Source organism: Giraffa tippelskirchi, chromosome 8 (genome assembly GCF_054371585.1).
Source record: "Giraffa tippelskirchi isolate mGirTip1 chromosome 8, T2T-mGirTip1v1.2.pri, whole genome shotgun sequence".
Lineage (NCBI taxonomy): Eukaryota > Metazoa > Chordata > Mammalia > Artiodactyla > Giraffidae > Giraffa > Giraffa tippelskirchi.
Window position 1 is genome coordinate 98,342,920 of NC_137282.1, and position 23,399 is coordinate 98,366,318.

General features: G+C 40.6%; 1 protein-coding gene and 1 long non-coding RNA gene across 9 annotated transcripts in view; one reads left to right on the plus strand and one right to left on the minus strand.

Annotated features, from left to right (window-relative positions):
- PDE4D (phosphodiesterase 4D) overlaps positions 1 to 23,399 on the minus strand; it is a 1,572,405-nt gene that overhangs the window by 57,588 nt on the left and 1,491,418 nt on the right. The window contains exon 1 of one of the 8 annotated variants that reach the window (XM_081524297.1): positions 11 to 794. The exons of the other annotated variants lie outside the window; for them this stretch is intronic. The gene's annotated coding sequence lies outside the window, so the exon portion shown is untranslated. Of the gene's footprint in view, positions 1 to 10; positions 795 to 23,399 lie in introns of those variants that run through there. 8 annotated transcript variants of the gene reach the window in all.
- Positions 3,720 to 21,670, plus strand: LOC145519066 (uncharacterized). Its single transcript, XR_014063502.1, has 5 exons — positions 3,720 to 4,012; positions 9,803 to 10,011; positions 10,915 to 11,112; positions 11,779 to 12,037; positions 21,242 to 21,670. It is a non-coding gene; the product is annotated as an uncharacterized LOC145519066 (long non-coding RNA).

Sequence of the window (23,399 nt, forward strand, 5' to 3'; positions counted from 1 at the left end):
CCTGCCGTACCCCGCCATGCTCGGATGCCCGGTGCCCGCACATGAGGGCTGCTTCTTCATATTGCCGAGCCGGGCACCGCGAGGGGGGCCGGGGCTCTGCTAGCGGGGCGGCCGGCCTCGGGAACGCACGCCCTCTCCAGCTTGGCGTCTCCGTTCGGCGTCCAGGGAGGGCGCGCCAAGTGCGCCAAGCCAACTTTTACACGGACCAGAACCCCCACGATGCGACTTTGAAGAAGTCCTGGTGCCGGAGGATGGAGAAGGGGGGTGGCGCGCGCGCCCAGGAGCCCGCCCAGCGGAGGGAGCGTCTGGTCCCCGGCGCGATCTGCGCGGCGACCGGCCCCGAGCCGCGGCCCCGCGCCCGCCCCTCCTGCCGAGCCTTCACTCAAAGCGAATGAATCAGCCGCGGCCGGCTGCGCGGCCACCACGTTTCCTGTTTTCTTTCTCAACTCCTCCGGCGGCGGGCGCAGCGCGGCTCCATCGCCGCTGCTTTCCGGGAACACTCCCCCTCGCGCCCCTCACGGCCCTCGGCGCCGCCCGGCCCCTCCTCGACTCCTTCACGCCTAGATCGCCCGGGGCCACCGTCCGCCCGGGCCCCTTGTCGCCCCACCGCTCCGCCGCCGCATCACCCCGAGCGGTCCCGCGCTGCTCGCTCCGAGGAGCGGACGCGAGCGTTTGCTTCCGTGGGGCTGCCGGGGACCCGTGCGAGGGGAGCGGCGGAAAACCCGGCGTGGAGAACCCGCTGCCAGCTCGCCCGCCGCCCAGGGTCGCGCCCGCCGCGGGGCTCAGGCGGGACCAGACGCGCGCGCGCGCGACCGCGCACCTGGCCCGCCGGGACCCCGCATGCCCAGCCGAGCCCAGCCCGTCCGGGTCGCCCCGAACCTCCGCGTCTCCACCACCCTGCGAGCTTTCCCTGGAGAGCCCGACGGGTCGCACAATCTGGGTGCGATCAGCTTCCGTGGGTTTGGATTTTAGGGTTTCTGAGGGTTTAGGATTTACCTACTTGAAGAGGACAGGGTGGTTGTGGGAATTAAAATTATTTGTATTAAGACCAACTGAGTACCCAACCCAGCCCCTAGGTCTAAATTTTGGAGTGGACATAAACAAAAACATACAATGTTGTGAGCCAGCACTCCTTAGAATTCACAGATTTGACAATATGCTATATTTCACATTCAGAATTGTCTGAGTTATCTTCAATGGCAGTGTGAATGCACCACACCTTATGGGCAATTTACAATTTATGCCTTATGGGCATAGGCCGTTTATGCCTATGTTGCTTCCTTTGTCAGAGGAACTGCAAATCAGGGACGAGGGTGACATTGCGATGCCAAGGGGAAGAGTCTGAAAGAGTGTTTCTACCCACCATGCACAGAATAAAGTACAAACTTGAGAAAAGACTACATTCAAAGACATCTATGGAAGCAGGTTCTATTCATAAAAACTGACCCTGGGGGAGCTCTACCATAAGGGATCAATTGCAGAGAACTTCACTCTATTAGCCTGCAGATAAGCAAAACATTCAGAGCAGGAAAACGTCAAAAGTCCCAAGAGTCCATCTTATGAAACTTCTGTTATTGTCAGTTAGAAAGCATAATCTGAAAAGCTTACATGAAGTTGGTGTGATCATTTTTCTCGGTCTTCAAATCTATAGGTATTGGAGAAGAAATTCTGCCCTTGAAATTTGGACTCCATTTGCCTTGAAATTTGGTCAGTGGCACAAGAAAAAATTTCATGAACTGAATCTCAGGCTCCTGGGATTTTCCAGATAGATTTTTATATAAAATTTTAAAAAGTTAGAATAACTTTCAAAGTATTTGTTACAATGGGCCACGTGGCTAATTGTTATCACGGATTCTTTAACTGTTTGCTATTCACATTGAGAACTCTAGGTTAAAAACTACCTCTTTTATTCCACTTTTTTTTTTTCCCCTACATCAATCTCTGTACATATTTCTTTAGGTGAACCAACACCTACCTAACCTTGCCAGGTGAATTAAAGTGTAAGATTGGAGCTTTTCCCCCAACAAAGGGAAATACCTTAAAGATAATCTTAAATCACAAATATAAAGTATTTTATCTGTATAGCCTTTCCCTGATTAAGTATATAAAAATATAACATGTTTGTTATAAAATCTGAAACATTACACAAAGATGGAATGCAGAAAGTTCTTTGTAATCCCATACCCTAAAGATCACAAGCAATCATTAAACTTATGACCATAACACATTTTTATTTTACTTAATATCTTCCATATGCAACTATAGCGTAATCTAGTTGTGATAGTAGTACATGCACTATATGGTTTTATTTTGGATTTTTCTTTCCTCTAAGGTATAAAATAAGGATGCAGGAATTTTAAGAGCAAATTAACTTATTTCAGTTGATTGGGGCCATCCACAGTTAGCACATCCAGTGGGTTAAAGATGCATAACCATTGTGTCTAGGATTTGTTCACTGCCATCTTTCCAGTCACTGATTATATCCTGAAGCCAGGAATCCCCTCTCCCCACCTCAAAGACTTCGTGTTGTGTTTCTCTCCCATTTTGCAACTTTTCTAAAGTCTGAGCCCCAGGGGACCTCCCCATCTCCCTTCCCATCCTCACCAATTTCTCAAAGCTTTTCAGAAATACAGGCCTTGAACCTAGTGGAATGTGGCTCCACATGTTACACTTTAGTGTTTAATTTTTAATCCTAAGAGCAGAAAAGTAATTCAGCAAAGTTTCAATGCGTCAAGACATTATGCACTCAAATACCAGACTTGCCCTTAAGAAGGCAGTACAGTGACAAGAGGGACAGCTTGTTTCACAAGATCTACTTTATGTCCCAATCATAGATTAGCCCCTCTGACAATCAGCATTTGAGCACAATAAAAATGTGGTCTGTGTACGTATTTTAAGTTCTAACTACCTTTGCATGCACTGTATAAATGTGGAGAATGGAAAAAGAAAAAAAAAAAATGACCAGAGCACATCTACATACCAATTAAGAAACTAATTACTAACAACAAAAAAACAGATTGTTCTATAAAATTGTTGCTCAAATAAAAAATTAGTTAAAACAAGAAGAATTACTGTTGATATTAGCATAGAGCTGAGAATACTACTTTTCCCAAATTCCTAGGTTTATAGGCAATATGGCTAGCCAAAGTCGTTCAGGATCAGTGTTAAAGCTGAACTTTTAGGAATTTTAACCCCAAATGTTGTAGGACACTGAGTAACTGACCTTCTCATCCCCACTAAAAAAGCCTCAATGCGGAGTTTCCTCCTATTCTCCAGGAAACTGAGTCACTAAACAACACACCTAAATGTCACCAACAGCTCGCAGGATGAAAACAGTGTGAGCTAGTTTAATTTGGGGTTTTACCAAGAACACACACTGCATTCATTAATAAAATACTTTTCTCCCCACAGAGTAGCCATCACCGTGGCACTACTTGAAAATATATGAAAACTCTTTTATTTCCCTGTCTGAAGTCTAACTAAGTGAAGGAACTACAGGGAGAAACTGCCTAAGCAACAACTCTTGGCCAGATTCCATAAAAGCCAGGAGAGGGCTCTGGAACAGCAACTGAGAAATAACTTGAGCCTTTGGAAGTCCCCTCCTACGGCAGCATCGGTTTCCTTCAAGGCCCCCTTGAACTATGTGACACCTGTGTTTCTGTTCAGGATCTTCTGTGAACAAACAGTCCTCAATTCTTGCAGGCCAGCACTTGGCTTCCGTCACTGTGATGCGATCAAGGGTTCCCCTGACACACAGCCTGAACCAGTGCCAGGAGCTCCAGAAGATGCTGAAGCAGCAGCTTCCTTTTGAAAAGGATAAAAAAAAAAAAGTAATTGCCTCAGAGCCACAGCGGTGAGCTGGAGGTTGAGGTCGTTTTCTTGTGAAATGTTCAGTCACTTACTTTTACCCACAAGTTACAGGGATATTGACCATTGAGGTAAAAGGATCCATTCTACGTAATGTGTGACTCTGCGGATGTCAGTTTCTTTGCCAACTCTTGACTGATTAAAGGTCTGTATAAATTTGTCGTAACTCCTAGACAGGCTTATTGGTGTAAATGAAGAGAACAAGTCAAAAAAAAAAATCAGTTACTTTGGATACCATTTGCTTACCCTTAATTAAAAAAATAAATATAAACTGTAACAGCTGATTCATATTTTTCTTAAAGTTAAAAAAAAGCCCTTCACTAAACAGCTCTGAAGAACAAATATTAATAATTAAATATGTAACTTTTTAAGCAATTCCAGCTTCCCCTTTCTTAATTCCCCCCCAAATTCCCTCTTTGTTCCTACGGATGGAGTTGATAGTGTCTAAAGTGGGTAGAACTAGAGAAAAATGATTTCCATTTCACCATGTATTACTTCAAGCTAGTCACTCCCTGAATTTGATACAGTAAAAGATTGGTTCACTTTAGCTCTAACTTTTGCTGATTTCTCTTTTCTGTCTATATATTTTATCTGATGGGAAATACATGAAGGAGTTGGATTCACTTTCAATGTGTACATGTAACAGGTTTAAGCAGAGCTTGCCAGTGGCAAGCTATTCTCATTTCCAAGTGTATTTCTGGCATGAAGTTCTTGCTTTGAAATCTTATGAAAAATATAAAATGTCCCTTAGTACTTGAAAAAAGCCTCTAAAGAGAAGGTATCCATAATTGCGTGAGTTTTTTCCCTATCTTCCCACTATGATATTTTCCCCTTGGTCTGCCTAGGGCTCCAATAGAATTTTTTAATGAAATAAATGTAAGATTGGGTTTTGTTGACTTCTAGTACAGTGGTGCTAATGGTCAAGAATCCACCTGCCAGTGCAGGAGATCAAGAGATGTGGGTTTGATCCCTGGGTCAGGAAGAGCCCTTGGAGTAGGAAATGGCAACCCGCTCCATTGGAAAATCCCACGGACCAAAGAGCCTGGTAGGCTCCAGTCCATGGGGCTGCAAAGAGTTGGACGTGACTGAGTATCATCACAGTACCATCAGTAATTCAACAAACATTTATTTAGCACCAAATATGTGTCATACACTTTATTAGAGTCTGCAAAAATGAGATGAATAAAAGAGTGTGCCCTTTATCTCAGGAAAGCTTAAAGTCCAGGGGTAGAGATGGTTTGGGCATACTATATTGTAGAAAGCATTCTGAAAGAGGGAAGCTTGTAGGGAGTGGGAGAATAATAGAAGGCAATTTAAATCAGAGTGGAGTGAGAGAAGGCTGAGTCCTAAAGAATGAAACAGGAGGTAAGTGAAGGGGGTGGGAAGAATTTTTAAGGGAAAACATTACGGGCCTGAGTTCAAAAGATGTGTGTGTATGTGTATGTAGCGAAAGGAACTCCCATAAGTAGGGCCTTGCAGAAATCCACAGACACTGGTCGTGGAAGTCTTGTCAGGCATGTATAGGTAGGGGCTTTGGGTGAAATTTTCAAAAGGAAGAGCCACTGAGTGGTTCAGAGTACTGTGTGATAGGGGATCTGATTTTATGGAGATGGAAAATTTTAGGACTCTGCAATAAATGGGAATCAGGGAGGCTAGGCTGAAGTCAATCAGACCATGATCTTCAGCCATGTTACCAGTAGAAATAAAATTAATAACTTAACAGACTATTTTCTTCTCTGATGGTTGTTCTTATCTAAGACAATCTCAGTATTAAAATTTGATATAAGCATGTGTTCTCATGATATGTCGGGCATGAATAGAAGAATTGCCTAATGGGACTTTCGAGGGAGTAGACTTTTTGCTCTTAAAAACTAGTCTTCTGGAATCGTCATCATATTGTATTCATCATAACTGTATCCAGAATTTCTTTCAAGGAGAGTGCAAAATAATGTTTGACAAGGTTGCAGAAGGTGAGACTTCAAGGTGCACTGGTTTGGATGGAACTAATCTGTGGTCTCTTCCACAGATGTATTTCCTATAGGAAATAGGAAAGGAGGAGAATATGCTCCCCTGGGTGTGTGTGTGTGTGTGTGTGTGTGTGTGTGTGTGTAACAGAAAGGAGTCAGCTTGGTCTACAGGATAATTTCACACTATAAATCTTCCACTCCCTTGAAACTTTAATAAAGTTACTGAAGGTATAAAATGCTGAGATAAAGAGTCTTTTTGCTTTGTTTTGTTTAATCTGAGCTTAGAGGCCAGATTTGCTCAAACTGAAATGTCAGCCTGAGCTGACACTGGAGAGGAGACACAGAGAAAGAAGAGGAAGCTTTTGGAATTCTGTGTAAGAGCAGGAAGAAATCTCGTCCAAGAAACTAGAGTTCGAACCAAGTTTAATCAGAATCTGGACTAGAGACTTGATGTGCTATATGTACAACTATAAGGAATATCACTCCTTGTTGGAGACTGAAAAGTAGGAGGTGGTTCTCATCTCCATTCCACTACACACAAGCCATAATCCCTGGCATATCACCTAATCTTTCTTGGACCTTAATTTCTTCACCTGAAGATTGGGGATAATAACAAGAACCTTGTAGATTATTTTGGTTTAAGTGAGAGACCGTGAGTTAAAGAACCTTGTGTTGCTGACCTGCTAGACTCTTTTCCAGGCACTGCACTGAATGATGGAGATGTAGCAATGAACAAGGTAGTTCAAAGTTCCCATGTACTCTCAATGAGTCTACATTGTATTAATTACAGTAATTTTCTTTTCATTTGAATAAACAACATATATTGAATACCTGCTATGTGCCAGGTGCTGAGTACACCAAATGGAAAGAAGTAACTTTGGGTTTCAAGAAGCTCACAGTCCAACAACGAAGACAATGATATAAGTTTCCACCAAACCAGGCAGTATGTACAGGTGCAATGTCAGCACGTGGCACAGAAGGGGTGAGGGAAGGTGCCACCTACCACTGCCTAGGAAAGTTCTGGGAGAGTTTTCTGAAAGAGGGAATTCAGCCCTGAGTCTTCAGGAATGAATTGAAGAACTAACCAAGTGAAGAATGGGAGGTGACAGCTGAGATAAACATGTGCCATTGCCAGCTGGAGAATACAGGCCATTCAAGTTGGTAGAAGCAGATACAGATGCAAAGTTTGGGTCCAGCAGTGGACAAAGGTATAGGTGGAGAAGTATTCATGGGGGATTTAGTGTACTATTCTGAAAGTTTACAGTTTTTTTTTTTTTCTGAAGGAGCAATTAAAAATCTAAGTGAGGATGTCCCTGGGTCAGATCTGTTTTTCAGAAAGATTACTCTGGGAATAGCATGAAAGGAGGACTGGACAAAGACAAGACCAGTTAGCAGGCCCAGAATGGGAGGGGAAACTGCCGGGGAGGTAGGGAGAGAAACTCTCAAGGGCAAAGCAAAAGTAGAATTTCCAAGGAGAGTATCAAGGCATGGTCATTGACATTCAGAACAGAACAAACACATCCATAAGTTTGGGGTAAGATGATTTTCATTCTTAATTCATATTTCAACAACAAAGACTAGATATGCTAGTGAGGAAGCTTTTGTCTTTGAATTTGTTTCGTAAAATAATAAATATTTTGCCAAAAGGCTGAAAAAAAACTATTAGAACTATGTATTTTATTCGCATTTGAATAAACATATATTGAATACCTGCTATGTGCCAGGTGCTAAGTACACCAAATGGAAAGAAATAACTTTGGGTTTCATGAAGCTCATAGTCCAATGATGAAGAAGTATTCCTGTTACAACCTTAGGAGTCATTTTGATTCTCTTGGGGAGAGGGCCTATAGGAGATATCTGTGATTCCCTCACATACAGTTGACCTTCGGGGATGACACAGACTTTGAATCTTTATCTCTGTCAGTTCCTACACAAAGCATTCCTTATAGCAAGTAAGGATTTGTTTAGGTGATCTCTTCTGCCTACCCAGCTCTAATATTTATTTACTTTATAACTTCTGACACTATTTTATTTGAGTGGGGTGTTGGTTTTTAGGTTGTTCATGATTGATTAACCTGGGTGGGTCAGGGATTATACTACAGAGGGCATTTCAGAATTCACCAGATGTCTTCAAAGGTCCCACCCAATACCATGATTCTGGAACTCTATGAGTTTAGATTCAATGAACACTAGATATGGATGTTTTCTGTTTGAAATTAAGATATTTTGAGAAATCAAGTTACTGATGAATAGAAAATCTTGCTTTCTCGGCTGTATAGTTACACCCTCTACCCCTGTCCCAACAATATTCCCATCTAATACTTTGCCAATTGATTTACCAATTTCTTCTTAATTTCTACAACTGCCATCTTGCCACTTTCAGTCAAATCCTCATCTATTTATTTTTAGATTTGAGTAATAACTGACTATTGGATCTTCTTGGGTTCAGTCTTTCTCACCAGTCCTGTTTATAAAGTTAGAATAATCTTTCTTAAGTTCTGTTTTTAACATGTCAGTGCCTCACTCAAAATTCAGCTGCATAAACTCCCTCCTTCTTACTCTATGAATGTCATACTTCTTGAGACCACAGAAGGCTTTTTTTCAGTGGGCTTTATCATACCATTCCAGCTCCTTTTATTTACCATCCCATCTAAGACTGGACTTCCCTCATGGCTAGGATGTTAAAGAATCTGCCTGCAATGCAAGAGACCCGGGTTCAATCCCTGGGTCAGGGAGATTCCCTGGAGAAGAGAAAAACAACCCACTCCAGTATCCTTGTCTGGAGAATTCCATGGATAGAGGAGCCTGGTAGGCTACAGTCCATGGGGTCATAAAGAGTTGGACATGACTGAGTGACCAACACTTTTACTTTCACTTTTTCTAAGACTGCCCTTTTTAGCCAATCCTTCCACCTAGATACAATTTGCTGAACTTTACTTCTATGGCTGTGTTTATATCATTTTTACATGTGCTTCTAGGCTTTTTCTACAAGCATCTAGAACAGATCCTAACATTTACAGGCATTCAACATGTATTTGTGAGTAAATAATAAGTAGGCATACTTTTTTGGACAAGGAAATGGAAACCCACTTTGGTGTTCTTGCCTGGAGAATCCCATGGACAGAGGAGCCTGGCAGGCTACAGTCCATGGGGTCACAAGAGTCGGACACAACTTAGCGACTAAACCACCACCACCAGGCATACTTTGTAAAAAATAAGACTATTTCTTTCCAAGTAGAACTTAAGCAGTGATAATGTCCTAAGTATGTCTCTCTAGCTGTATTCTAGCTCCTTCTATCCCTCATGCTCCACCTCTTGCTTTCAAACTGTCTGTCTGATACTCTTTAACAATGACAACAGAATTTCTGTAAGATTCTCCTTACTAAGAGAATTCTATGGGCAAGCAAAGTTGCGGAATGTCATACAATAGATGTAGTGATCTTAATGGATATGAACCTATCAAAAGCTAAAAGCTCTATAGCAAAAGTGCTAAGTCGCTTCAGTCATGTCTGACTCTTTGCAACCCTGTGGACTGTAGGCTGCCAGGATGCTCTGTCCATGGGATTCTCCAGGCAAGAATACTAGAGTGGATTACCATGCCCTCTTCCAGGGGATCTTCCTGACCCAGGGATCAAACTCGTGGCCTCCTGTGGCTCCTGCATTTCAGGCAGATTCTTTACCACTGAGTAAAGAATGGGTTCAATGTCACTGAATAAGTATTATTTAAATGGATTTGATCTTGGAATGCAAAAACTATCATGTCTTGAAGCATACTTTGGAAAACTCTGCCCTATACCATGTCAGGCGAGTCCAAAAACATAGACACAATATGCTCTGTGGGTTCCCATATTTTTGAAATCTCTACCAAGGACATCTTATTTGCCCTCCTCATGCCTTTGTGTACTCTTGAGAAATGACCAGAGAGTACTCATCCTCCTTCCCTTTTTTCCTTTCTCTCTCTTCCCCAGAAAGAGAGCAGTCCATAAATCCATACATACTTATGAAGTCTCTCTGATGTGCTGGTTGCTGTAAAATACAAGAACATGAAAGATTCACTGGCTTGGACCTGGAAAGGAACTTATAATACCCTGCTGAGAAAATCAGACACATGACCAGCTGCTGCTTAAAAATGATTCAGCTTGGAAGCGCTACTGTAGTTCAGAGCAGGGATCAGGAGGTATGCACTGTAGCTAACTGTTCAGGGTTCCAGGAAGAAAGTGAACCAGGAGGGAGGCAGTTTCCATGCAGTCTGTGGTTTGAATGGCTATGGGAGGAGAGAGTCAGCTGGCATTCTTTTCAGGTAGAAGAAATGTCTGGAGCCTGAATAAAGGTTCCATGTGTGGGCGAGAAATAACCTGGATGGAGTAGACTCCTTCAAGGGCGCAGAAGGGAAACAAAGTTGAATACTTAAATGTGTGGCCTTGAACTAATGGATATTGAGGGAATTGGGTAAGCGCACTGGTGGCCGGGGAGGATAAAATGAGGAAGGGAGGGAGATTAAGAATCCATTGCAGGAGTCCAGATGCACAGTCAGTGGTAAGCCAGGAGTTCTAGAGTCATCTTTTTTAGTGGCCTACTATGATAGTCATGAGCAAAAGAAAGAGCATGACATTGGGGGCAGAGACCTAGGTTCAAAGGTTGACTCTGAAACTTAGCAACCAGGTGGCAGAGCTGGGTGAATTAGTTAACTTTTCAATCTATCAGTTTTTTCATTTGTAAATAAAGCTAAAAATATATCCCAAAGAAGGCTACATGCCCAGGCCATGTTCCATATTTTATTTGAATTTTAAGGCTAACTTGAAGAATCATATATCCATATACCTATTTCATTTTTGCTGTTTTCCTTTCAACTTAAATGTGTGATTTGTTGAAAAGATTATAAACATTTATCAAGTTTGTTACATGGGACACATAACAGTTGATTTTAACAGTGATCCATTTCCTCCTCATCTCTTCTTCAAACACAATTATTGAAACAATTCTGTACATATTTTTGATACTAGTAGTGGTTAGCATCTGCATCTATCTGAAAATTAACACAATAAGCAACAGTATTCATTATACCTGCTATTTTAAACAGGGCTTCCAGGATGGCTCAGTGGGTAAAAGAATTTGCATGCAGTGCACAAAACCCAGGAGATGCGGGTTCGAGCCCTGAGTTGGGAAGATCCCCTGGAGGAGAGCATGGCAACCCAATCCAGTGTTCTTGGTTGGAGAATCCAATGGATAAAAGAGCCTGATGGGCTACAATCCACAGGTTCAGACACAACTGAAGCAAGTGAGCACGCACATATGTTACGTTAAACAATTTAAACTGTGGTCACTGTAAAAAGCTAGATGCATAAAGCATGTCATTCATCTTTTACTTCATTCTTAAGATTAGCTTTTGAAACTATATAATATTTCAAGAAAATTTGAACACTTCTTGCCATCCTCTGATCTTGTAAAACCTTATTTTATATTGAGTATTTAGGTTTATGCATAAATTACACCTTCTTGATTAGAGAAAAATAGTTGAATAGCAATTTTCTTCCTATTGTTTGAAAACATAATGGCTGCATATATATATATATTTTTATAAATCTCTAGGGCATATTTACTAGCTAGAATTGTTTATTTAATGTATGGACATTTTGCATTGAGATCATTAAGGGTTTAGATTTAAAAGACGTTTGAGATTCGTTAAAATCAATTGCTGTGGTGTGTCTTTCTGGTGACTTTATATTTTTAAACAGTATTACATATCTTAACTCTTGAAGTATAACTTTTAAGTTTCCTGAATTTTGCCATTTAGCTAACACCACTATTCTCAGTGCATCTACCATTTCCCTGGCATTATTTATTTCATCTCATATAATATTCTGTTCCAAAAATAACCAATGGAAATGCTTATATATATTTAGGTTCACATTCTAATTTCAGTCTGTATATTTTGTTTTCATAGTTTGTCCTGGTGATCTAATAACCATGGTTTTCCACCCTGAACATGTCCTTTATTCATCAGCTTCAAGGCCCCAGCTAACCAAACCCTTCCTTTCTGGCATTCTCTGAGACCTTCCAACAAGCAAAGAATATAAGGGACTGCAACTCCCGTGGAGATCGTCATTTTTCTTCTGAAGGCCTAGACTCCACTCCTCAGAGTTTGGGGGGAAGATTAAATGAGATAAGGAAGTGGCTTTCAAGCATTTTAACAGTGAACCACAGTAAGAAACATATTTCATACTATTACCAATATACTTATTTAAAGTAGTAAGTAGAACGAATACTGTTGTTAAATGTGCTCATTTTTTGAAGACATGTGGGTGCTAACTCCTAATATAAAAAATATGTACAGAAATGTTTTGATAACCTTTTCAGTTTAAAAAGGTAAGGAGGTGGAGAAAAGGACACTCTCTGACACTTTTTAATAAAAACTGTCCCTTTGGGGTTTCCCTGGTAGCTCAGTGGTAAATAATCCACCTGCCAATATAGGAGACCTGTTCAATCCATGGTATGGGAAGATCCCACATGCTATGGAGCAATTAAGCCCCTGCACCACATCTATTGAGCCTGTACTCTAGAGCCCAGGAAACAGAACTATTGAGCTCACATGCTGCAACTACTGAAGCCCATGTGCCTAGAGCCCTGCTCCACAACAAGAGATAGCCACTGCAATGAGAAGCCCTCACACTGCAAGCAGAGAGTAGCCCCTGGTTACCACAACTCAAGAAAAGCCCACACAGCAACGAAGACCCAGCACAGCCAAAAATAGATTAATAAATTAAAAAAAGAAGAGCCTACATTTCTACTGCAAGGGAGACATAAGTAGAATACAGGGTTCTCTAAGGTATGAACTATCTAATAGGCAGATATTTTGTAAGTCATCTTTCCATACATGCGTGAGTTTCATTAGGGCACTAGAGACTTACCAGGTGAACACATAATAAGCCTATAGCAGCCAGACAGATCATATGAATGAATGAATGACATGGTTGGGGGTACTGCAGGGGCAGTGGGGGTGGGACTTCAGAGGGCACACATGGGATTGACCACCCACTGTTGCCAGATCTTCAGATTTTTCAAAAGAATCTCCACATTTGAAGTTTTTATATGCAAAATCTCTTTTTAAATTTTTGGCATCTGAGTTTTAGACATTAAGGATTTTAAGGATGGAACAAAAAGAGTCATAATCCTTAGTGGCCAGACTGCAATCTCTAATATCTGCAGTGTTTATTAGCACAAGTGACAGAAGTCTTCCTGAGAGCGGTATTTTAGTCAAAACCATAAGGACATTATAATTTCAAGGCAGAGAAATTCAGTTGAACGTTTCTGGAATTCAGAATACTAATGTGGGGTCACAAAGACTATTTAATTTGGAGTCAAAAGACAGAGAATTCCTTTACCGGGTTCCAATGGTTACTCAGGGATGGTCTTGGTCAAATGATATCAGCTGTCCATGGACCAACTGGACCCCTGTGAGAGGTGCTGTGAGGAACTTGGCCTGACCAAAAATATCTAATTCCAATGACTTAACAATTACTAATGACCCAAGCAAACAGGGAGCACTGTTTCCCAAAGAATGCTACACATCCTAACCCTTTCATTGGCAGATGAATAAGAAAAAGTAAATCTTTCCATTTGGTCCTCATTTCCCTTTCCAGATCTTCAATTCTTTCAAAGAAACTTCAAGAAAACCGAGCTCGTCCTTCAATTTCTAGGGGTCTTTTACTTTTTCAGTCATTTCTACATAATCCCAAAGCACCTCTTCTGTAATTAGAATAATATCTCTCCTTATGCAAGACCATATTCAGGATTTTAATGCATATAGGTTTGCATCTAACCTTCAGTTAGACTCCTGGGATGCCCTTTAAATCCATTTTAGTAGACCCATCTGTCTTCACCATCTCCTATGACTGACCCTGCCTACACCTCCTGCTTCCTGTCAGAAAGTCCTCTCCCCGAGTCTCACCTCTGCGTCTTTGGTCATATTTGCCCCTTGCTCATCCAGGACTTCCTTCCTTCTTTCCTCCCAGCTCTTCTATTCCTGCCTTTTACAGGCTACTTCCTTTATACAAAAGTTCTTCCAAAGGAAGCACCGCATAGAGGCCACAGATGACAAGCTCTTCATAGGAAGAGCAGGAAGGTCTGGGGTGCAATGAGCCTGAGATCACTCAGGGCAAGGGGCACTTTGGAAAAGGCCTGGGATGACGGGTTCTGGAGCTGGAGGGAATCCATATACTTCGTCTGTATTGGTTTTACCATGGGATGAGTCCTTTTCACGCACAAAGTTGGAAAACCAGACGTTGTTTTATTGATTTTATTGACACTGATTCATTCTTGTCTACTAAAACTTTGGTTTGAGTCATTACTAACTAAAAATATGTTAAACATCTGCTAGGGGGCATCTCATATTCTAAGAGGTGCTCAGTGTATAGAGCTGATTCAGAAGAACTCTGACTTCAGGGAGCCCCTAGTCTAGAGGTACTGATCCAAAAATGAACAATCACAGTGATTTCAAATGGTTGACATACACACACTACTATATTTAAGATAGATAACCAACAAGGATCTACTATATAGCGCAGGTAACTTTGCTCAGTATTCTGTAATAATCTAAATGGCAAAAGAATCTGAAAAGGAATAGATACATGTGTATGTATATTTGAATCTCTTTGCTATACACCTGAAACTAACACAACACTCTAAATCAACTATACTCCAATATTAAAAAAAAAAAAAAAAGATCATGTGAGCTACGGCAGTCTTCCTGGAGAAAATTTCCAAGTCTTCCTCCACCTGGTGGTTCACAATCAGTCTGCAATATGAGCGGGGATTTAGGGAACAACATGAGTGGTACTTAGGGAACAGCAAGAGTGGGCCTGGTGGCTCACATGGGGGCAAGAACCAGTTGGTGGAACTAGGCTTCCGACACGTAACAGTCTTTCCCTTCTCCAAGTGTCCAAATTCTCTTCAGTGAAAGCCTACGAGTGAGAGAGAAAAGGAAGCAGAGAGCTACAGCCACTGGGGCAAAGAAGAAAGGGTGGGCCCGGGTCTCTAAAAGTAAAGAAATCCAACTGGAAGCTGAGAACATCAAGCAGATAATGTTTATTTAAAAAGGACAATTAAAGAGGCAATTGTGGGAGGAGAAAAACGGGCTGGCTGATAAGTGGGTGAAGAAAACCCAGCCATTTGAGAACTTAATTAAATTTTGCAGCTTGAATTCCCCACTTGCTGCTCCTTCTGCCTGCCTCCTCCCCAGGAGTTGGTCCCTGTGGCACCAGGGTCCTGCTCTCTTTGTGGGGAATGAAAGTTCAGAAATGAATTCATCAGGGCAAGTAACCATTGCTAATGTAACTCTCCTTCAGGGTAAGACTGGCACCTGAACCCATTTGGTTGGCTCCTAGAGGAAGGTGCTTGTTCTATAGGAATAAAGCCGCCATTCCAGCTCTGCCTGACCTCTCCTACCCCTTAATTACTTTATTTAGAAAGGAGACAGGGTGGGTCCCTGCTCCTCTCAATCTCTAAGTGGACTATATGGTGGGTTACTCTGCACCACAGAGGGACAAAAAGTTCAAGAGAATAGTTTTTAGAGTAAGGCAGTCCTTACTGCCTGAGCTTTGCCACTGACTAGCCTGAGACCTCATACAAGCTCATTCACTTGTTTAAGCTTGTTCTCTATGATAATTTGAAAAATGCAGAGAGCAGTACATCACAGGGTGATGCTGAAAATTAATTGGATTATGTGTGTAAAAAATAAGTGCTCAGAAAAGCACGATGACAATGAATTTTATATGCAGCCACACAGCGTGTTGGAGGATTTTCTGAATTATTTCCAGCTCCTTCCAGCATTTCACTCTTCTCTCAGATCCTATCACCCACTGACTGACTGAGAAGGTCTTCCCAGCCTTTACCATTGTGATTAGGAACAGTAATCCTGGAAATTACTCTCAAATTGTTTATCTAATTAAACAAGCAAACCTTTTTAACCCAGACATCCTGAATCTCTATAGCTTGTCTCTGCTCATTCAGTCTGAACTGCTCAGATGACAGGGAAGGGCTTTCCAGATGGAAACAAAATAAATTAGCAGTCTGGAAAACAAAGACCTTTGAGTAAAAAGAGCATCACTGAAACAACCCATTCACCCTGTTTATCTGCCATAGTGTCTAGCATGAGTAGGGGTCTGAAAAAATCTAAGTTACTACCCAGCAGGAGTTCCCTCTAAAGACAGAGACCGGCAGATATCATATTTGATGCAGGAGAGCCAAATAAGAAGTTAACTCTTCAAGTAATTAAATCACCACACAATTTATTGCCATGATTTGCTTACTATGAGAATGAATTTCTCCAGGGCTGGGACCATATCAAATGCTTTTTTCAATCTCTGATGCTAAACACTGCTTGTCCCACACTAGATATCCAATATATGTTTGTTGAACTGAAAAGGCTTAAGACACTCCTTTTATTAAGGCTACCTTTCTGTAATGTTTCCAGAGCTTCTCACACCTCTAAGAATCAATAACTAGACTGTTAGAGGAATATTAACACAGTGCAGGGGCTTATAAACTTCATGCTCTGAGATACCACATGATTAGAATAACTTCTGTACGATGGGGAGAAATCCCTGGCAGAGTGAACCTTATCTTCCTTTTCCTTTTCTAGTGTCCTACAGAATGCCTTATTCTCTGGGCTTCCCTGGTGCTTCAGATGGTAAAGAATCTGCCTGCAGTGCAGGAGTCCGGGTTCGAAACCTGGATTGGCAAGATCCCCTGGAGAAGGGAATGGCAACCCACTCCAGTATTCTTGCCTGGAGAATTCCATGGACAGAGGAGCCTAGAGGGCTACAGTCCATGGGATCACAAACAGTCAGACACGACAGCAACTAACCCTTTCACTTTCAAGCATTCTATTTTACTCGTCTGTTTGGATATCTATTGCCCCTTGTTCCATATGGGTAGGAGGTTCATATATTCGAACTGGCTTTGAACAGTTTTATGTCTGTTATCCCAGCATAAGTATGCATAGCATTACATTTCACTCGCAAATGTGTCCTGGTGTGGTTGCTAAACCATATGGACACTATGGGAGAGCTCATCACACAGCATTTAGCTGTCCAACTCTACCTCCCCTGGAAGTCTGGGTACCACACTGGCTTTCCTCTGTGGAAGCAACCCTCTCAAATCACCAAAGCATCCAGGAGCTTTGGACCCACTCCTGGAAGAACAGACACCCCTGTTCAGAAAGACTCTTGGTCTAACAACAACAAAAAATTAATTCCCTAAATTTAAGTCTTTCTTTCATCTTGGACCTCTTACTAACATTAAGAAACAAAGAATTCCTAATTATTACATGCCCAAATTTACTGAAATCTAGAAGACACATCCATTTGAAAACTCTAATCTAGTAATTAAACTTCTCAGATTAAACTGCACCTTAACAATATAGCTTCTTTGGTCAAAATCAGTTAAGGCCCTCCAATGTGATTTGGAATAAATGGGCAGACAAAAATTAAAATGTTGGCTGATCAAGGTAATCAGAAAGCTCACTTCATTCAGTCAATAACAATGGCACTTGAACTGATTCTTTTTACTACTGGGATGTAATTGTGTTTGGCTTTAATTTCTCGTAATGATGGAACAAATTAGATTACTTCATACTTTCAGGAACATTTGGCCACATCATGTTACGGTGCTTCCATAAACCCCTCTGGAAATTAAACCAGCTCTGTGATTGTTCATTCTCCATATTTAGTGACATCTCTGCCTCATGTCAGCAAAATGAGAACCATTATCCACCTTAATCTAAGACACTGCAGGAGAGTTAAGAGAAATTACCTCCTCCGCCTTTCTCCTTTCAGACCTCCCTATTTGTAACTCTCAAATTGTGGCATGCCTGCTGGGACATAATCTTGTTAGAACAAGTGGAATAATCCTTGTGTGGGGCTTTAGGACTTTACCTTAAGTTCAAAATGTACCTGTGATTCAAATTGAGATGAGGCTATGAGCTGGTAAGAACATGAAGATCCTCAAACACTTTTAAGAGCCCTAACTACTTTTGTTCCGTGCTACTAGCTTCTCCTTTCCCCAATTTTATGTGAACATGTCAGTGTTGAAGTAGGGAAACTATTTTTACACCCATTAAAATCAGTCATGAGGCTAGCACATGTAATCTTTAGGCCCTTACCTAGGGTAAGTAAAATATTCTAGCAGAGCCTAACATACCTTTCCTGAAAACTGCAGCTACTAAGCTCACACTTGAATAAGATCATACTATTGATACAGATGATGTTGCAAATATACTGTTGCACACTGATATGAAATATTTAAAACATATGCAAGGTTATTAAAAGGCAACATTGTGGCAGAGACTGCTGAATGATCCCTAATGTTGGTGTCTTTCTTCACCAGTTTTGTATTAGAATCCCAATTTTTTTTTTGTTTTAAGTTATACTTTAAATGAAGTATAGCAAACACACAGAATAGAAGTCATTACTATACAACTCGATGGACTGTTATGAAGAGAACACAAACCAGGACAAACATGCACTTTTCAGCATCCAAATTGCTCCATCCGTTCCCCTTCTCAGACAACAATCTAGAAAGTAACCACTCACCTAATAAAATCCCAGTTTTTACCTAAGCAAATGAATGATCAAAACAGAAAATGCCAGACTCCTATGTAACCAGGTGTTACCACATGACTGAGTTCTAGTGAATGGGCTGGAAGTAGAAGTGTTACATGGACGTTTCAAGAACTTTCATTAAAAGACATCTTTCCTATATCTTTTATTTGTCCTCCATTCTCTTATTTCTACTCGCTAGAACATGAAGTTGAGGAATGGAGCTAGGGGTTGCCATATCAGGTCATGAATTGAACTGACACATTGAGGTAACGTCTAATAGCGACATAATGGAAGGAACACATATCTTTGAAGGTTTTATAGAAGTGCTGCCCCAGGAGCTCTGGACTATCTACCTTCTTATTTTAACATGATGCAAAAATAAACATCTCTCTTGTTCAAACCACCTCTATTTTAAATTTCTATACTCACCAACAAGTATAATCCCAACTAATACACCAGTAATGAAACTCCTGTTCACCTATGATCTAGGACCATAGCTCAGTCTTGTCAACAAGAGTTGTGTTGACACAGGCCAGACTGAAATTTAGATATCAAATGGCTGGTTTCTAGTTAACTGTAATTCAAAGATACTGTGCAGTGATAGACTGTGAATTAAGAGCTTGCTCTGGAACTATCTGAAAATAATTTTGAGAAAATATGCCAAACAAAACCGTGTAAGAACCACCCTGGAGCTTCCCTTAGGACTTAGATATTTGTCTTTGCAGCCTGATTTGGAAGCCATTCCAGCCTGGAAGCTGATGGAAGCCTGAGAGTGATGAACCAAAACATGGCCTCCCCACCATGAAGAACGCTGTCCTCATTTTGGGAAGGTCCCCTCCCCCCCAACTCACTTATACACTTGAACACATGGACGTTTACATATTTTTCTGACTCAATAGTCTCTGAACACACTGCTCTTGTTAAACCATTGCAAGCGGGAGGATCTTTTCAAAAGTATTTCTTTCCATGATTTGTCATTCAAAGCCAATGCTCTTTCCTTCTGCAAATCCAGCAGCTTTAAAACTAAATTCTTGTGGATCCAAGTCATGTCTGAAAGGTTTATAGAATGACATACTGTGGTCATATGGTCAGAGCACAAATACTTCTTAATGCACAATATTTTAAAGCAAAAGAGTTTATGTGTAAACTCTGTGAAGTTATGGACCATGGCTGTCTTATTCACTACCAAAGCCCCAGCTCCTGGAACATTCCCTTTCAATGTACATCTGTTGGATGACTAAATCAACAGTCTGCTCAGGGCAGTGAACTTCTTTGTACATACTTGAGGCCCACCTCTGTGTGTACATTGTCACTGGATGTGCACATGGCCTCCTGGATGACTTTGCATTATAATGTTACCAAGGGACCTGTTTTCATAAATTGCTGCAGCATCACAACCTCCTCCTACCCAAAATCCTGCTTCCCATTCTAAACCTCTGAAGCACTGCTCTTCTCAGCTGGATCCCCCAATACATAGGCATATTGTTCGGAACACTGAGGTAGAGAGGGATATGCCTGCCAAAGACCCTTCGGGGAAAAAAAAAAACTGCAACTGCCAGATATGTGTTATCAAAATGAGCTATATAGATTATTAAATATAAATCTCAGTTCTATTTATTCACAACAGGGTAAACCTGCATTTTAAAAATTAAGATCAGAAATTAAAAACAGCTATAAGAACCATTTTTGGGAGACATCCACCACTATTCATTTCAGTGAAGGGATAGCTGCGGTGTAGTGTAAGACCCCTGATCTCTCCAGAACCCATGCAGCATCACCAATGCCCCCTCCACTTCTCCACTGCTTACTGTCAGGGAGCAGGGTAATGGCATTGACAAAGTAGAAACTACTACAATCTTTCAAAACCTCAGGTTACCTAATCACAAGAGAAAAAAACAGAACCAAAAGTACAGAAAGACAAGATGTTCTGTCTGTCCTAATGAATGCTAGCTAACTGTAGTGCCACTGATAAGATGAATCTGTAAATAGGTAAGGTTTCTTACTAAGGGAAACCTCTATTAGTATTAACCAATCTATTTTTCCTAAAACCAACACTGAGTTATTTCCCACATACGGACATACCATGTTTGTTGGTAAAATTTAAAACATGAGTGACATGACTGTTTTTTAAATAGTTGAGTTATTCATTCTACCCACTTCAGTATCTGGGTTAGAAATTGAGGTAAAAGGTTTAAAGACAAGCCACGCTGAAACAGTCAAAGGCAATCAGGTGTTTGAGACTAATTGTAGTTGTTGAGAAAAAACTCCTTGTTCTTGAGAGGTAAAGATTGGGGAGCTGGGGTATGGAGGGTCATGATGGGTGCAGCTTTCCCTCAAAGGGTTCAGAGAAAACAAGTAATGTATGTTTGCGTGTGTGTGTACGGTAATGTATACACAAAGAGAAAGATAGTGATACAGCACATGAGGTAGAATGTTGACAATGGATCAACTTGGGTGAGGGATACTCTGTGCCCTTCATGAAACTTTCTATTACATGAGATATGATTTGAAATAAAACATTTTGTAACAGCAATCAGAACAGTGACAATAAATAAATAATTTCATATTTGAACATCCTCCTCCTCCCTTCACAAACAGACATTTCATATTGTACATTTTTGCCTATATATGAGTATTAGCCCAGTACATGAGTGGGAAAATCAGTCTTGCAATTCATCCATGTATTCAAGCACTAAGTGATTTCCAAGAAACTTTTTAGACAATGACTTGATTTTTAAGACAACATTTTCAAAGATATAATGTAATGACCATCCTCGACAAAACGAGCCCGCCCTTTTGTCCTTTCAGATTTCGTTGACACTGGCCAATGGGATATGACTACTGGAAAACTAGAGCCTTGAGAAAGACAGCTGAGGTATATTGCCTAAACCGCAGGCTATGGAAAACTTCACCAAAAGTGACTACTTTGGACTGTTGATTTCAAAACTGCTGATGAATACAATGAACTGTGAAAGATATATGATTTGTTTTGAACCTATTCATCATGATTGATGGCCCAGATTTGGCAAGTTAGTTTACTCCCAGTGGAGATGAAAGTTTCACTGCTTTGCTTCTTTCAGCATTCCTGTTGAGACAGGGTACACTCTGATTGGCCAATGTACTAAGAAATCACTTGAAATTTGCAACATAATGAATGTATTAGCTACACTATGGATCAATGCTGTACATAACATTCCTGAGTCAACACGAGCTCTTAATTAAATTTCCTTATTATCATGCCTCTGGAAATTTTCCTTCACATTGCTAAACCTGAAGACATGCATTTAAGTGTCAACCAATAACTATGTTAGTAATTTTCTGAGCTGGGCCAGAGCCAGGACCAAGGTGAGGTTAGGAAGTGATCTATTATGAATGGCAGGTCATAAAAACTGACACATGTGATATCAAACTACCTATAAACTAATTCAAAACATTTTTGCCTCAAGTTATTCTGTCACCCAGAGTACATGCCCTGTAACAAGCTAATTTCAGTCATTGCCTTAAACACATAAAAGAGAGATAAAAATTGAGATAATCAGTTTACTTGGCAGAAGCAGAGGTATGGAGAATGACAAATAAGTTAAAAACGAGTGACAACAGGACAGTATTAGTCCTCTAGAATGAAAATGGAAGTATTTTAAATTGATGGCTATCACTTAGAAATACAAAAGAGACAGTAAGGGAATAAAAATCTGATTCCAAGGTAACTCCAAAGAAGAGGCCATTTAAATAAAAAATTTGGATGGTGGCCAAAATTCAAGCGTTTGGATATTTGGTTGTTGTTGCTGTTAATAAAGAAACATTAGAAAATATATATGTTTTCTCTTATTAACTACAAGGTCACAAGAGGTGAGAGAAGGGAGAAAGAGAGCATGACTGACAGACAAAGAGACGAAGTCTGGAGAGAAATAAAAATTCAGCTTTAAGAGTCCTGCTATATTTCATGCCCTTTTCAAAATATCGCATTTTTCTAAAATACATTAGAAAAAAAAAATTTTTTTCCAATCAGTTGGCCAAGATGATATGCATCCTTGGTACTCTTTTGGGTGAGTTCCTTAAGTAAGTCCTCACCAAGCTCTCATTGGTCCATTTTGGGCTACGTAGGCTACACCACTTCCTAAAATAAACCACACAGCCTTGATGCTGCTCCTGCTAAAGAGGAGTCTACTGTCAGGCCCTAAGGGCTACCCATGACCCAGTATTTTATCACAATGAACCAAGGGGAATAAAATACCCAGAGCAGGCCGTGAATCTACTGGCAGTGATTTTTCAACATTCTACACAATATGGTGATTGTTAATTTAGATTGGGTCTCTTTTTTAACTCGAGTTTTGTTACTCCACTCTAAAATGTGCTTTTTCTCGTTTACCAAATTATTTTTACAAAAATGTATCTAATCAGCAAGCCATAAATAAATACATCCATTAGTGAAAATCTCTTCTCCAAGCTTAGTTTTCTTTTCAGGTGCTAGCTTTTTTTCTATTCTTCCAACAAACAGCCTGACTTCCAAGAGTAAGGAGTATTTCAGTTGTAGACATGTCCACAGGGTCTCCAGCTTTCCTTAACAATAAATAAATGATACAGTTTTATTAAAGAAAAGAAAGTCAGAAGATTCTACGCTTGCCTTACACACTGACTTCCAATCTACCCACATCTAATTTTCATATTTTAGAGATTTCACTGCTTGCTACACATAGGGCTCTTTTTATTTCCTGATCACAAAAGATAAATGTGTTCTTCTTGTTACATCTATAATGAAAATAAAATATCCCATACCTATCTTTTCAGAATAAACACCTTAAATCTAAAGTTTCCTTAGGAAATAAGATCAGGAAATAATTGTCAAGAGACTATACACTAATAAAATATTCTGTTAAAGTATACCAAGTACACTGAAAACCTAGACATCCTGTTCCTTCCTTTGACTCATACTGTTCTAATCATATGACACCACGTGTACTTGTAT